This window comes from Nomascus leucogenys, chromosome 6 (genome assembly GCF_006542625.1).
Source record: "Nomascus leucogenys isolate Asia chromosome 6, Asia_NLE_v1, whole genome shotgun sequence".
Taxonomy (NCBI): Eukaryota; Metazoa; Chordata; class Mammalia; order Primates; family Hylobatidae; genus Nomascus; species Nomascus leucogenys.
The window spans coordinates 56908703-56924306 of NC_044386.1; the positions used below are offsets into that span (position 1 = coordinate 56908703).

General features: G+C 42.4%; 1 protein-coding gene and 1 pseudogene across 6 annotated transcripts in view; one reads left to right on the forward strand and one right to left on the reverse strand.

Annotated features, from left to right (window-relative positions):
- CTDSPL2 (CTD small phosphatase like 2) overlaps positions 1-15604 on the reverse strand; it is a 113195-nt gene that overhangs the window by 84308 nt on the left and 13283 nt on the right. Inside the window, exon 1 of one of the 6 annotated variants that reach the window (XM_030814158.1) lies at positions 2194-2313. The exons of 4 other annotated variants lie outside the window; for them this stretch is intronic. The gene's annotated coding sequence lies outside the window, so the exon portion shown is untranslated. Of the gene's footprint in view, positions 1-626; positions 690-2193; positions 2314-15604 lie in introns of those variants that run through there. One more of the 6 variants, XM_030814159.1, reaches the window with a different exon arrangement.
- Positions 126-2175, forward strand: LOC105739873 (annotated as a pseudogene).

Here is a 15604-nt window from a genome sequence, read left to right on the forward strand (position 1 = left end):
TGGGAGGCTGAGGCACGAGAATCACTTGAACCCGGGAGGCAGGGAGGCAAAGGTTGCAGTGAGCTGAGATCACGCCACTGCACTACAGCCTGGGCAACAGGCACTGAAGGAAAGTCACAGGATGTGCTGTTACTGAATTCAAGATGGAAGAAAACATAAAAAAATCTATTCAGGTCCTAGACAAGCATAGTCTGAGTGGAAGACCAGTGAAAGTGAAAGATCCTGATGGTGAACATGCCAGCAGATGCAAAACATGATGGCTACCACTGGTGGAATAGGTATGAGACCAAGTGGCCCAGAAATGATTACTATCCCACCTAGTATCTTAAATAATCCTAACATCCCAAATGAAATTATCCATGTATTACAGACAGAAAGACTTGGAAGCACAATATTTGTAGCAAATCAGGATTATAAAGTTGGCTGGAAGAAACTGAAGGAAATATTTTAGTATGGCTGATGTGGTGTTCTGAGCACATTCTTGAGGATAAAGATGAAAAAAAATCATGGATTGGGCACTGTTACTTTTGAACAGTCCACTGAAGCTGTGCAAGCTATATCTACATTCAATGGCCAACTGCTATGTGATAGACCAACGCAGGTAAAGATAGATGAGACCGCCTTACCAAAGGATTTTTTTTTCCCTCCTAAGCATCCACAGCTTCCCTATGGCCTTGGTGGTATTGGAACAGGGTTAGGACCAGGAGGGTAGACTATCGATGCCAATCACCTGAATAAAGCCACTGGAATGGGAAACAGGGCCTGCAGAAATTAGCATGGAAGGCATGGATTTAGAATAAAATGGGAGAAATGGAGGAGGGACCCCCATGGTGGTGGTATGGAAAATGTGGGTCAATTTGGATCTGGGATGAACATGGGCAGAATAAACGAAATCTTAGTAATACACTGAGGAGAGGGAAGATCACTACAAAGCAGAGAGGAAGTGGAGTTGGAGGCAGCATCCCCAAAATCGAGAGGATGAGGCCCGAGCACAGACCACATTGGGGGTGCCAGCATGGAACGCATGAGTCCAGGCCTGGGCCATGGTGTGGATCGTGTGGGTTCCAAGATGCAGTACGTGGGTCTGGTCATGGACCGCATGGGCTTTGTGGAGCACAAAGGCTCCCACAGGGAGCGCATGGGTCTGCTAGGCCTTGACCAAATGGCCTCTAGCATCCAGCACACAGGCAAGATGACAGAGCACAGTGGCTCCGGCCTGGAGCACATGGGTGCCGGCATGGACTTCAGCCTCAAGCGCACAGATGCTCCCATTGACCATGTGCACCAAACCATTGAGCACATGGGCTCTGGTGTGTAGTGCATGGTTCCTGCAGGCATGGGGGCTGGCCTGGAGCATATGAGCCCCATGATGGATCACATGGCCACTGGCCTGGAGCACATAGGTGCCAACAACCTGGAACATCCGGATGGAACTGGGGTGGACGGGTGCCAACAGTCTGGAGAGGATGGGCATTAACAGCCTTGAGTGCATGGGTCCCGTCATGGGCCAGACACTGGGTGCTGGGACTGGGTGTATGGGCCTAGCCATGGGTGGTGGTGGCCATGTCAGCTTTGACTGCGCCCACTTAAACTCTGGAGGAAGTTTGGCAGGGTCCTTTGGTGAGGCTTGAGGCCATGCTCCTGGGGCTGGCCAGGAAAGCCTACCAGGTATTTGTGAGAAATCTCCCATTTGATTTTACATGATCAAATTGACAAATATGGTCATGTGCTATAACCCAACGTTAAAATGAAGAATAGGAAGTCCAAGGGGTGTGGTTTGGTGAAGTTTGAGTTACTAGAGGTGGCTGAGAGCCTGTCAGATGATGAATGGCACGAAGCTGAGTGGCCAGGAGATTGATGGGCAAATTGATAGAAATATGCCTTTTTTTAAACATCAATATTTTGTATTTTTTCTTGTTAACTATTTTAACTTGTTGGCTGGATATATAAAGATGTTTTAAAAATTCTGCTGCTTTTTGATGAAATCTGAATTACTTTTTTACTTTTTAAGGACTGGGGTTCTATTTGAACGTTTCCATTGAGATTGTAATATGCAAATTTTTTTGTAGTTGTGACAACTTGCTGACATCAAACATAACTTTGATAATAAATACCAGTTGCTGGAAAAATAAACAAAGAAAACCAATTCTCAATCTATTCTTTTCCAAAAAAGTTCTAAAATACTATATTTACCTGAACATGAAAAAGGTTCCTATGTGCAAGGCACTGTGTAAGTGCTTTCTCATGTTATTTCACTTAATCTTCTTAACCACATAAAGTAGTGTCTGTTATTTCCATTTTATGAAAGAGAAAATATAAGGGGAGAAGACAGCAGAAGTGTTTTAAGTAAAAATTTCCACATAATTTCAATATAAATAACTTGCAATGTGAAAATAATATATTTATAACCAACAAAACATTTTAACTAATTAAAAAGTTACCAGGCTGGGTTCAGCGGTTCACGAGGTCAGGAGTTCGAGACCTGCCTGGTCAATATGGTGAAACCCTGTCTCTACTAAAAATACAAAAATTAACCAGGCATGGTGGCGGGCTCCTGTAGTCCTAGCTACTTGGGAGGCTGAGGCAGAAGAATCGCTTGAACTCGGGAGGTAGAGGTTGCAGTGAGCCTAGATCGCGCCACTGCACTCCAGTCTGGGCGACAGAGCGAGGAAAAAAAAAAAAAAAAAAAAGGCAGGGCACGGTGGCTCACACCTATAATCCCAGCACTTTGGGAGGCCGAGGCAGGTGGATCACGAAGTCAGGCATTCGAGACCAGCCTGGCCAACAAAGTGAAACCCCGTCTCTACTAAAAACACAAAAAATTAGCTGGGCATGGTGGCGGGTGCCTGTAATCCCAGCTACTCAGGAGGCTGAGGCAGGATAACAGCTTGAACCTGGAAGATGGAAGCTGCAGTGAGCCAAGATCATGCCACTGCACTCCAGCCCAGGCAACAGTGCGAGACTCCATCTCAAAAAAAAAGAAAAAAGAAAAAAAAAAAAAGCTGTGTTTTCAAATTGGCTGGTAGGAGCTCAAAATTAAACTTCTGATAGAAACAATGTTACAAATACAAAGTAGAGTTCCAGGGCAGCTCCTATGTACATAGTTAACCCATAATATAACTGAATTCAAAAATCTAGAACCTAGGCCAGGTACAGTGGCTCACACCTGTAATGCCAGCAATGTGGGAGGCCAAGTCAGGTAGATCACTTGAGCCCAGGAGTTCGAGACCAGCCTGATGAAACCCTGTGTCTACTAAAAATACAAAAAAAAAAATTGCTGGGTGTGATGGTGCATGCCTATAGTCCCAACTACTTGGGAGGCTGAGGTGGGAGGATCACCTGAGCCTGGGAAGTCGAAGCTGCAGTAAGCTGTGACTGCATCACTGCGCTACACAGACAGGGCAACAGCTGGAGTGAGACTCTGTCTCAAAAAGAAAAAAAAAAAATCTAGAACCTAACCTATGAAAAACTACAGCCGGGTGTGGTGGCTCACATCTGTAATCCCAGCACTTTGGGGGGCCGAGGCAGGCAGATCACGAGATCAGGAGATCGAGACCACCCTAGCTAACACGGTGAAACCCTGTCATCTCTACTAAAAATACAAAAAAATTAGCCGGGCATGCGCCTGTAGCCCCAGCTACTCGGTAGGCTGAGGCAGGAGAATGGTGTGAACTCGGGAGGTGGAGCTTGGAGTGAGCTGACATCACGCCACTGCACTCCAGCCTGGGCAACAGAGCAAGACTCCGTCTTAAAAAAAAAAAAAAACAAAAAAAACTACATTCCATATCTCAACACCAGGCCTATCTGTACCCCTACTAAAGTTATAGATATCTGGTCCTGGTCCTGGGAACACTATATATCCAAATGCAAAAAAAAAAAAAAAAAAAAACCAAAAAAACCCACTTACCTTACCTTATACTACATAGAAAATTAACTCAAAATTGATCAAATACCTAAACACAAGAGCTAAGACTCTTAGAAGAAAATATAGGCTGGGTGTGGTGGCTCATACCTGTAATCTCAGTACTTTGGGAGGCCAAGGGGGGTAGATCACCTGAGCTCAGGAGTTCAAGACCAGCCTGGACAACATGGTGAAACTTCGTCTCTACAAAAATACAAAAAATTAGCCGGGTGTGGTGATGTATGCCTGTGGTCTCAGCTACTTGGGCGGCTGAGGTGGGAGGATCATTTGAGCCTGGGAGGCAGAGATTGCAGTGAGCTGAGATTGCACCACTGCACTCCAACCTGGGTGACAGAGTGAGGTCCTTTCCCAAAAAAATGTGTGTGTGTGTGTGTGTGTGTGTGTGTGTGTGTGTGTGTGTGTATGTGTATATGGGAAAAGCTCATGACATTGGATTTGGCAATGGTTTCTTGGTCATGACAACAAAAACACACATAATAAAAACAGATAAATTGGGTGTCGAAATCCAAAATTTTTGAGTCAGGTGCCATGGCTCACACCTATAATCTCACCTACTTGGGAGGCTGAGGCAGAAGGACCGTTTGAGACCAGTCTGAGCAACAAGGTGAGACTCCAACCCTAAAAAACTAAAAAAATCAGCCAGGCATGATGGTGCACACCTACAGTACTAGCTACTACTTGGGAAGCTGAGGTGGGAGGATCCCTTGAACTCAGGAGTTCAAGAGCGCAGCGAGCTACAAGCGCACCACTACACTCCAGCCTGGGTGACACAGTAAGACCCGACCTCTCAAAAAATTTTGTTTTTAACTTTTGTGTATCAAAGCACACTATCACAACAGAGTGAAAAGACAAACCATGGAATGGCAGAAAATACTTGCAAATCATGTATCTCTTAAGAAGTTCTTATCTAGAATACATAAAGCATTACAATCAGAAAGAAAAAAAAACCAGATTTGAAAATGTGCAAAGGACTTGAATAGGCATTTCTCGAAAGAGGATATACAAATAGACAATAAGCACATGAAAACACACTTGACATCACTAATTATCTAATTATCATGGAAATGCTAATTAAACCCACAATAAGAAACAGCTTCACACTCATTTAGATGACTAGTATCAAAAAAATAAAAATAAAAAATAAAAAAGGCTGGCAAAAATGTGGAGAAATTGGAATCCTTGTGCTTTACTGGAGAGAATATAAAATAGTAAAGCTGCTGTGGAAAGTGGCATGGCAGTTCCTCAAAAAAATTAAATATAGAATTGCCATATGATCCAACAATTCTACTTCTAGGTATACATCCAAAAGAACTGACAGTAGGGTTTCACACAGTATATCCACATTCATAGCAGCATTTTTCACAATAGCTAAAAGGTGGATGCAATCGAAGTGTCCATCAATGGAAGAATGGATAAACAAAATGTGGTACATACATACAATTAAGTAGTATTCAGCCTTAAAAAGGAAGGAAATTCTGATATATATTATGAACGTTGAGGACTGTTTAATGAACACGGAGTTTCAGTTTGAGAAGATGAAAAAGTTCTGGAGATAGATGGTAGACAACAAGGTGAATGTACTTAATACCACTGAACTGTATACTTACAAATGGTTAAAATGGTTTAATACAGTTTTACTATAGATCTTCATCTCATCCAAAGGTTTCCAAAAGAGTGAGAGACAAGGACTCGGGAATTGGAAAACAAAATCTCTTTTTTTTTTTTGAGACACAGTCTCATCCTGTCACCCAGGCTGGAGTGCAGTGGCAGGTTCACTGCTCACTTGCAGCCTCAACCTCCCAGGCTCAAGCGATCTTCGCACCTCAGCCTACAGAGTAGCTGGGACTACAGGCATGCACTACCAGCTAATTTTTTAACCTTTTTTTTTTTTTTTTTTTTTTTGAGACGGAGTCTCGCTCTTTCGCCCAGGCTGGAGTGCAGTGGCGCGATCTTGGCTCACTGCAAGCTCCGCCTCCCGGGTTCCCGCCATTCTCCTGCCTCAGCCTCTCCGAGTAGCTGGGACTACAGGCGCCCGCCACCACGCCCGGCTAATTTTTTGTATTTTTTTTAGTAGAGACGGGGTTTCACCGTAGTCTCGATCTCCTGACCTCGTGATCCGCCCGCCTCGGCCTCCCAAAGTGCTGGGATTACAAGCATGAGCCACCGTGCCCAGCAATTTTTTAATCTTTTGTAGAGCTGGGGTCCCACTATATTGCCCAGGGTGGTCTCAAACTCCTGGGCTCAAGTGATCCGCCCATCTTAGCCTCTTGAAGTGCTGTGATTACAGGCGTGAGCTACCATGCCCTGTCCCTATTTTTTTTTTTTGCTAACCATCTACTGTGAACAAGGGGTAGAAAATATTGGGGACAGAAGAAAAGGACAGAAAAAGGGACCAAGTAAAATTTGCCTCCTACCCCACCTTTTTAATATTTACTTATTTTTAAAAATGACAAAATAACCTGTAGACAAAAAACGGCAAATTGTCAGGTACACAAAGCACTGAAATACTTCATCTTAATTCCAGACTTTAAAATTCTCTTTTTTTTTTTTTTTTGAGACGGAGTCTTGCTCTGTCACCCAGGCTGGAGTGCCGTGGCATGATCTCAGCTCACTGCAACCTCTGCCTCCCAGATTCAAGCAATTCTCCTGCCTCAGCATCCCAAGTAGCTGGGATTACAGGCATGCACCACCACGCCTCATTTTTGTAATTTTAGTAGAGACAGGGTTTCACCATGTTGGTCAGGCTGGTCTCGAACTCATGACCTCAGGTGATCTGCCCGCCTCGGCCTCCCAAAGTGCTAGGATTACAGGCATGAGCCACCGCACCTGGCCACAATATATGTTTTTTTCCCCCTACGAATTTCATAACAGGAAATAGAAAAATAAACAAGGTTGAGAGGAGACCGGGAAAAGATGACAAAAGTTACAGAGGAGGAGCTGACCACAAGACAGTTTTGAGGGAACCAGTGCTTAGGGAAGAAGAAAAAGCAATCCAGTGCTAATTGGGGAGTCTCTCTTTCCACTATCAATCAATCTAACCAATTCAAACCCTTTCCTTCCGTCTAAACTAAAGAGAAGGCAACCTGAGGGCAAAGAAGTCGGGGAATTACAAGCTACAGCCCCAGAAAGAGAAGAGTACTTCTATGACCCACTGGAGCTTTTCCCAGAGATTCATTCTTCTAAATTAACTGGCTTCTGCCTAGGCTATAGAAAGCTAGAAAGAATGCCACCACCAGCCTAACAACAAAAAAACATGAATAAACTACAAAATTGAACCTTTTAAAAACCCATCCGAGAGCTGACGACTCAGGCAACCAGGAAACCTCAAATCAAAGAAAATACAACCCCTTCCTAGGAGAGACAGAATGCAAGCACTGGCTCACCTGAGGTAGACCACGGGAAGAAACAATGGTTCCATAAAAGCAGGTAAAAAGAATTCATCTAAAATTGTTAACAAACTGCTGAAGGCAAAGTATGGATTAGCATGAGAATGTATTATTCCTGAGAGACACAGATAACAAGGGAAATTCAAACCATTTGCAAGATCTTCCACAGACCTCCACCAAAGGCTCACAATATGGGAACATGGGACTGAAGAGAGCCCTCCTCTGTGGTGCAGTGCTGGAGGAAGGGAGCAGCTTCTACAATGGGAAAAATACGAAGCCCCAACCAGATCCTTCTCTTCGAGGGAACAAAAACTGGAAGCGACTGGTGGAGGAATAGCAAGCCCAGTTACCTGCAAGGCACAAGTGAATGGGGGGGAGTGAAAGAAAAAAAAACTCTACCACTGTAGGGGAAGGAAACAGTGTTGGACCCAGGGTCTTATACCAAAGACATTAGAGATCTTAGAGATCTAAGGTCTCTAATACCACTGAGGCAAGAGCAGAGAAACTCTTTTCCAGATAACACTTACAAAGATAAAAATTGCAGTCTGGCCTAGAGGAGCAAGATTATTGATAGAGTCCCACTCATGAGGCCAAGGCACATAAGCCAAACGCTGAGAGCTGATCAGGAAAATTCAGAAACACCTTCCCACATGCCAACTACCAATCTAAGCACCAAGTAACACGAGAGAAATTTGAAGCCAATGGTGCACTTAAGGTACCCTCTGCAACAACAAAACAGAAACTCAGCTTAACTCCTGACTACACTGACTCAACTCCCTAAACTAGAAGTCCACGAATGCAATGTTCCAGGTATAAATATTATTTACTCAGTCTTTACTACCCTATTCACAATATCCATCTTTCGGTAAAATATTGCAAGACACACAAAAAAGGAAGAAATTATAACTGTCAAGAGAGAAAGCATTCAACAGACCAGAAATCAAGATGAATTTTTAAAAAATTAAAAAACCAGAAATTAAATTTTTTGCAAAGATCAGTAAATTGATAAACCTTTAGCAGTTTGAGAAAAAAAAGACACAAATAACCATTAATAGGAAGGAAAAAGTGAACATCACTATAGATCCTATATACTTTTAAGGAGAATTTACAGAGTATTACCAACAGGACCAGGCGCAGTGGCTCATGCCTGTAATCCCAGCACTTTGGGAGGCCAAGGCAGGCAGATCACCTGAAGTCAGGAGTTCGAGACCAGCCTGGGCAACAGAGTGACACCCCATCTCTACTAAACTTACAAAAATTAGTCAGGCATGGTGGTGCACACCTGTAATCCCAGCTACTCAGGAGGCTGACACAGGAAAATCGCTTAAACCTGGGAGGCAGAGGTTGTAGTGAGCTGAGATCACACCATTGCACTCCAGCCTGGGCAACAGAGCAAGACTCCATCTCAAAACAAAAACAAAAACACAAAAACAAAACAAAAAAAAACAACTTTATGCCTGTATACTCAATAATTTAGATGAAAGTCAAATTCCTCAAAACATAAGGACCACCAAAGCTCACACATTAGATAACCTAATTAGCCCCATATCTATTAATTTCTAAAATTGAAACTGTAGTAAAAAACTTCCAACATAGAAAACTCCAGGCCCAAATGGCTTCACTGGAGAATCCTACCAATCACCTAAAAAGAAACAATATCAAATCTACATAAACTCTTCCAGAAAATAGAAGGGAACACTTCCCAACTCATTTTATGAGACCAACATTACCCTGATAACAAAACCAAACAAACATAATAAAATATTAATTTGGCCCAGTACAGGTTAGGAATTGCTTATGTAACATCAGCAACAACCTTATTTTATTAACTTTAAAATACAAAGGAAACAGTTTTAAACATAATATACAGCCTCACATTGGTAATGCTACTACTTATGCCAGGATTTACCATATCCTTTCAGTTCTTTAGAGTTCCATTACTAGATAAATTACAGGTTGAGTATCCCTAATTTGAAAATACAAAATCTGAAATGCTCCATAATCCAGAAACTTGAGTGCTGACATGACACTCAAAGAAAATGCTCAACCAGTATAATGCAAATATGCTCCCCCCCAAAAAAAAACATAAAAATACAGAGACTTTTGGTCTCAAGTATTTCAGATAAGGGATACTCAACCTGTATCAGTAAAAAATGGACAAATAAGGCGCAGTGGCTCATGCCTGTAATCCCAGCACTTGGGAGGCGGGGGGATCACAAGGTCAGGAGTTTGAGACCGGCCTGGCCAATATGGTGAAACCCCATCTCTACTAAAAATACAAAAATTAGATGGGCATGGTGGTGGGTGCCTGTAGTCCCAGCTACTCAGGAGTCTGAGGCAGGAGAATGGTGTGAACCCAGGTGGCGGAGGTTGTAGTGAGACGAGATCGTGCCACTGCACTCCAGCCTGGGCAACAGAGCGAGACTCTATCTCAAAAAAAAAAATAAATAAATAACAATAATAATATAAAGATTGGGAAAACGAGTATGCTTAGGAAAGAAATCTGTGAATGAAAATGATACAATTTAAGCATCCCCACAAAACAAACATAGCAATAAGGGCAATATTTTAGCCTAAGAATTCATGACATTGGAGGGAAAAAGTACATAATGTAAAACAGTCCTACTTGTTCACAACACTGGTTGTGATGTGGTTCAAGATCTCCTTTCAGGAATACAAAAAGTTAATTGCCCAGCAATTCAAAACTGGGCAATAAAATTTCCTTTCTACTTGCCTGCAGCCCAGGTAAAAGGATTAAAGAGGTAGTGGGTTGGAGAATGAGCCTCTTTCAAATGTTCATTTAAACTGCATCATGAATTCTGCTAGAATCTCTACTGCCTCTAAATTTCAGACTCATACTCAACCACGTTCTCAACACTTTTACTTGGTGCCTCAAATTCAACTCACCCAAAACTGAATTCACTTTTCCCATACCACTCCCATACCAAAACCAGCTCTTCCTACTGTATTTTTCCTAATACATTCTTCATCACAAGTAATGCTACTACCATCTACCTAATTAGCCAAGCCAGAAACTTAGAAGCCATCCTAAACATCCCAGTTATTATTCCTCTCCCTTATCTTATATAGTCAATCATCAAATCCTGATGATTTTACCTATAAAATATTTCTTCGTCTTGTCCCCTTTAAATCGATCCTGGGCACTGCACAAACTTGCCTGTTCCTCTCACCCAGGTTTCCCATCAACTGCCATCAAAATAAAGACTAAACTCTGGCATTGCATATGAAACCCACAATAACACTTCCCAGTCTTTTTTCATTGCTTTTTTTTTTTTTATTATACTTTAGGGTTTTAGGGTACATGTGCACAATGTGCAGGTTTGTTTTTCATTGCTATTTGCTGCCACATTCTTTTTTTTTTTTTTTTTTTGAGACGGAGTCTCGCTCTGTCACCCAGGCTGGAGTGCAGTGGCGCGATCTCAGCTCACTGCAAGCTCCACCTCCCGGGTTCACGCCATTCTCCTGCCTCAGCCTCCTGAGTAGCTGGGACTACAGGCGCCCACCACCACGCCTGGCTAATTTTTTGTATTTTTAGTAGAGATGGGGTTTCACCGTGTTAGCCAGGATGGTCTTGATCTCCTGACCTCGTGATCCACCTGCCTCGGCCTCCCAAAGTGCTGGGATTACAGGCGTGAGCCACCGCACCCAGCCAGCTGCCACATTCTTAGCACTGCAATACTAATAGTTTCCTGCCCACACTGTGCTCTATACATGCTTCTGCTCTTTTTACCTCATTCTTTCAATTAACTATTATCTTCATTGTTTAAAACTCAGCCCAAGTATCATGTATAAGTAACCACCTCTATAGCCTCAAACCTGTGTAAACCCTGTGATTATCTCTAATTTAGCTCTTAAATTGTATTAAATAATCTGTTTCTTTCTCTTTAATTGCACTAGACTGTAAGAGTCTTGAAGGTAGATGCTGGATCCATAACTCTAGTAACCTGGCACACAAGTTAACTCAATCTTTGTTGAACTAAGCCACAATTTTTCTAATCTCTCTCAAAAAGGCCAGATAATTAGGGTGGAGGAGACTGTATCACTGAAACATAAACAATCTTCACATCAATACTCAATTCTTGCCTACAAAAAGGGGCTTATAAATAAAATTAAAAGTTTCTTCCTCATAAGATTTCCTTCCCCTTCACAAAATCCATGATACCAAGCAATTTTTGAGGCAGACAATTACGGTTTCAAATTGCCTTGTATTAACAATAAGATTACAATAATGATAAAAGCATAAACTCAGTTGATAATCTGCTCCTAAGGTCTTGAATGCACACATTTCTACCTAAACAACATTAAGAGAAAATAGCACATTGTATATGAAGAATTCTCAACAAATTAGAACTTACTTATGTGCCCTCTTTACAAATGTATTTGCTAATTGAATGAGAAGTGGTATACAGCTTGAGCATCCCTACTAGGAAAATCTGAAATACAAAAATCTGAAAATCCGAAATGCCCCAAAATCCAAGTTTTTGAGCACCAACATACATAATGTCACAAGTGGAAAATTCCACCCCAACTTCATGTGACGAGTCAGTCAAAATGCAGTCAAAATTGTTTCATGCACAAAACTATTAAAAATATTGTTTAAAATTACCTTCAGACTATGTGTGTAAGGTACTTATGAAACATAAATGAATTTCATGTTTAAACTTGGGTCCTTTCCAAGATACCTCATTATGTATATGCAAATATTCCAAAATCCAAAAAAATCTGAAATCCAAAACACTTGATACCAAGCATTTTGGATGAGGGATACTCAACCTGTTCTGATGTGTCATGCATTAAGAGAGAAACAAGAGTAGATAATACATATAAATAAAGAAAATTACAAAAAGATCACAAATCAAACATTAAAGGCAACAAAGTCAAGATTTGCCATAAAACTTTATGTATATTTACAGTTGGCTATATAAAAAATAATACATGCATGCAAGGTTCTAGAGTAGACTCCTGAAGGAGTTACTAAAAGAATGCCCTCCAAACTAAGAGGTGGACACACTCAGGTTCCAGTCTTTAATCTATCATTAGTTAGCTGTGAGACACTGCTTAAGTCATGCAATCATTCTAGCACTTTGTCTCCTCAACAGCAAAAGAAATTATTGGACATCAGATCTGGCATTTCACATGTAAATTTTACCTAAAAAATAAACAAACAAATAAAGAGCTGTCAAAATGGGAGAAGAGTCATTAATTAATCAGAACTGTCTTCATCCTTCCATCATGTACAACTCATCCTGCAGCACCCTAATTAAGACAAACATTCACTACATGTTAAGGAGTCTTCAGAATGATTCATCACAATAAAACAAAAATGTTACTGGACTAGATGACCTCTTTGGTCTCCTCCAGCTCTAAAATTCTCTGGGTCTGTTAATTTATACTCTACAAATGGTATGATTACTAAATTTACATTAACTTACTATATTCATGAAAGAAAAAGCTAAAGTCATTGCCCTCTTAGACACCAAATGACATTTTCAAAAGTAGCAGCATGTTTCCACTTAGTCTACATCTCTAGCCTGACTAATCTGAAATCAAGTTTCAGGTATTACAACTGTCCACCTTTACTCTCCACTACTTCCATAAGCCTTCATTATGAAAGGAGGAGGAAGAGGACCTGGGGAGAAAACAGATTTCTCTGTCACCTAAGAAAAAAAATCAAGACAACTAGGGAAGAAGGACTAAGTATAGAAGCATTACATAAAATATCAACTTGGCAGGGTGTGATGGCTCACACCTGTAATCCCAGCACTTTGGGAGGCCGAGGTGGGTGGATCACTTGAGGTCTGGAGTTCGAGACCAGCCTGGCCAACATGACGAAACCCCGTCTCTACTAAAAGCACAAAAATTAGCCAGGCGTGGTGGTGCACACCTGTAATCCCAGCTACTCGGGAGGCTGAGGCAGGAGAATCGCTTGAATCCGGGAGGCAGAGGTTGCAGTGAGCTGAGATCGTGCCACTGAGCTCCAGCTTGGGTGACAGAGCGAGACTCTGTCTCCAAAAAAAAAAAAAAAAAGAAAAAAAAAATCAACTCTACAATAGGAAGATTTTTTTTTTTTTTTTTTTTTGGTTTTGAGACAGAGTTTCTCTCCTTGCCCAGGCTGGAGTGCGATGGCATGATCTTAGCTCACTGCAACCTCCGCCTCCAGGGTTAAAGCAATTCTCCTGTCTCAGCCTCCCGAGTAGCTGGGATTACAGGCACGTGCCACCATGCCCGGCTAATTTTTGTATTTTTGGTAGAGATGGGGTTTCGCCATGCTAGCCAGGCTGGTCTTGAACTCCTGACCTAAAGTGATCCACCTGCCTTGGCCTCCCAAAGTGCTGGGATTACAGGCGTGAGCCACTGCGCACAGCCAGAAGGATTTTTTTTTTTTTTTTTTTTTTTGAGACGGAGTCTCACTCTGTTGCCCAGGCTAGGGCACAGTGGCGTGATCTCGGCCCACTGTAACCTCTGCCTCCCAGGTTCATGCTATTCTCCTGCCTCAGCCCCCGTGGCTGGGATTACAGGTGCACACCACGACGCCCAGCTGATTTTTGTATTTTTAGTAGAGACCGGGTTTCACCATGTTGGTCAGGCTGGTCTCAAACTCCTGACCTCGTAATCGCCTGCCTTGGCCTCCGAAAGTGCTGGGATTACAGGCGTGCCCCTCTGTGTCTAGCCAAAGGTTCTTTTAATCCTATTCACAACAAAGTGTGTGATAAAGACAGGTGGTTTTTCTGGATTATCAATATTTCTGATATATGGTATTCTCTGCTTTTCCATTTAGCTAATATTATAAAATTATTTAAAAACTACGAAATATAATAAACTTATCAAAAACATTTGGCAGGCCGGGTGCAGTGGCTCACACCTGTAATCCCAGCACTATGGGAGGCTGAGGCGGGTGGATCACGAGGTCAGGAGATCGAGACCACAGTGAAACCCCGTCTCTACTAAAAATAAAAAAAATAAAAATTAGCCGGGCGCAGTGGTGGGCACCTGTAGTCCCAGCTACTCGGGAGGCTGAGACAGGAGAATGGCATGAACCCAGGAGGCGGAGCTTGCAGTGAGCCGAGATCGTGCCACTGCACTCCAGCCTGAGCAACAGAGCAAGACTCCGTCTTAAAAAAAAAAAAAAAAAAAAAAAAATTTGGCAAAATACAGGACTATACAAAAAATAAAATAACTGAGGCTGATAAAATTATAGGGTTTTCTCTGACTTAAAGTTTTCTTCAATAAATAAGAAAAAAAAAGAAATGTGTTTTCGGCCAGGCGCAGTGACTCACTTACACCTGTAATCTTGGCACTTTGGAAGGCCCACCCAGGAAGAGGTCACTTGAGACTAAGAGTTCAAGAACAGCCTAGGCAACAGTGAGATCTTGCCTTTATTTAAAAATTTTAAAAATTGGCCAGGCGTGGTGGTACACACCTGTAGTTCCAACTACTTCGGAGGCTGTGGCAGGAGGATCACTTCAGCCCAGGAGGTCAAGGCTGCAGTAAACTCTGACTGTGCCATTGTACTCCAGCCTAGGTGAGAGAGTAAGACCCTGTCTTCTTTTATTTTCTTGAGACCGAGTCTCGCTCTGCCGTCAGGCTGGAGGGCAGTGGCACAACCTCAGCTCACTGCAACCTCCGCCTCCCAGGTTCAAGCGATTCTCCTGCCTCAGCCTCCTGAGTAGCTGGGACTACAGGCATGCGCCACCATGCCCAGCTAATTTTTGTATTTTTAGTAGAGACGGGGCTTCGCCATGTTGGCCAGGATGAGCTCTATCTCTTGACCTCGTGATCCGCTCATCTTGGCCTCCCAAAGTGCTGGGATTACAGGTGTTAGCCACCACGCCCAGCCAAGACCCTGTCTCTTAAGAATAAATAAATAAATAAATAAATAAATAAATAATAATGATTTTTCTAAAACCATTATCAATCTATTTTCTCTAGAGAAACAATATATAGGTTGTTAGATTACTGATAACTAAAACACACTCTTAAAATATACACTGAATATTTTTTTTTGAGACAAGAGTCTTGCTCTGTTGCCCAGGCTGGAGTGCAGTGGCGCAATCTTGATTCACTGCTACCTCCGTCTCCTGGGTTCAAGCAATTCTCCTGCCTTAGCCTCCCAAGTAGCTGGGATTACAGACATACAAAAAAAATTAGCTGGGCGTGGTGTTGTATTTTTAGTAGACGGGGTTTTACCATGTTGGTCAGGCTGGTCTCGAACTCAACTCAAATGATCCACCCGCCTCGGCCTCCCAAAGTGCTGGGATTACAAGCGTAAGCCACT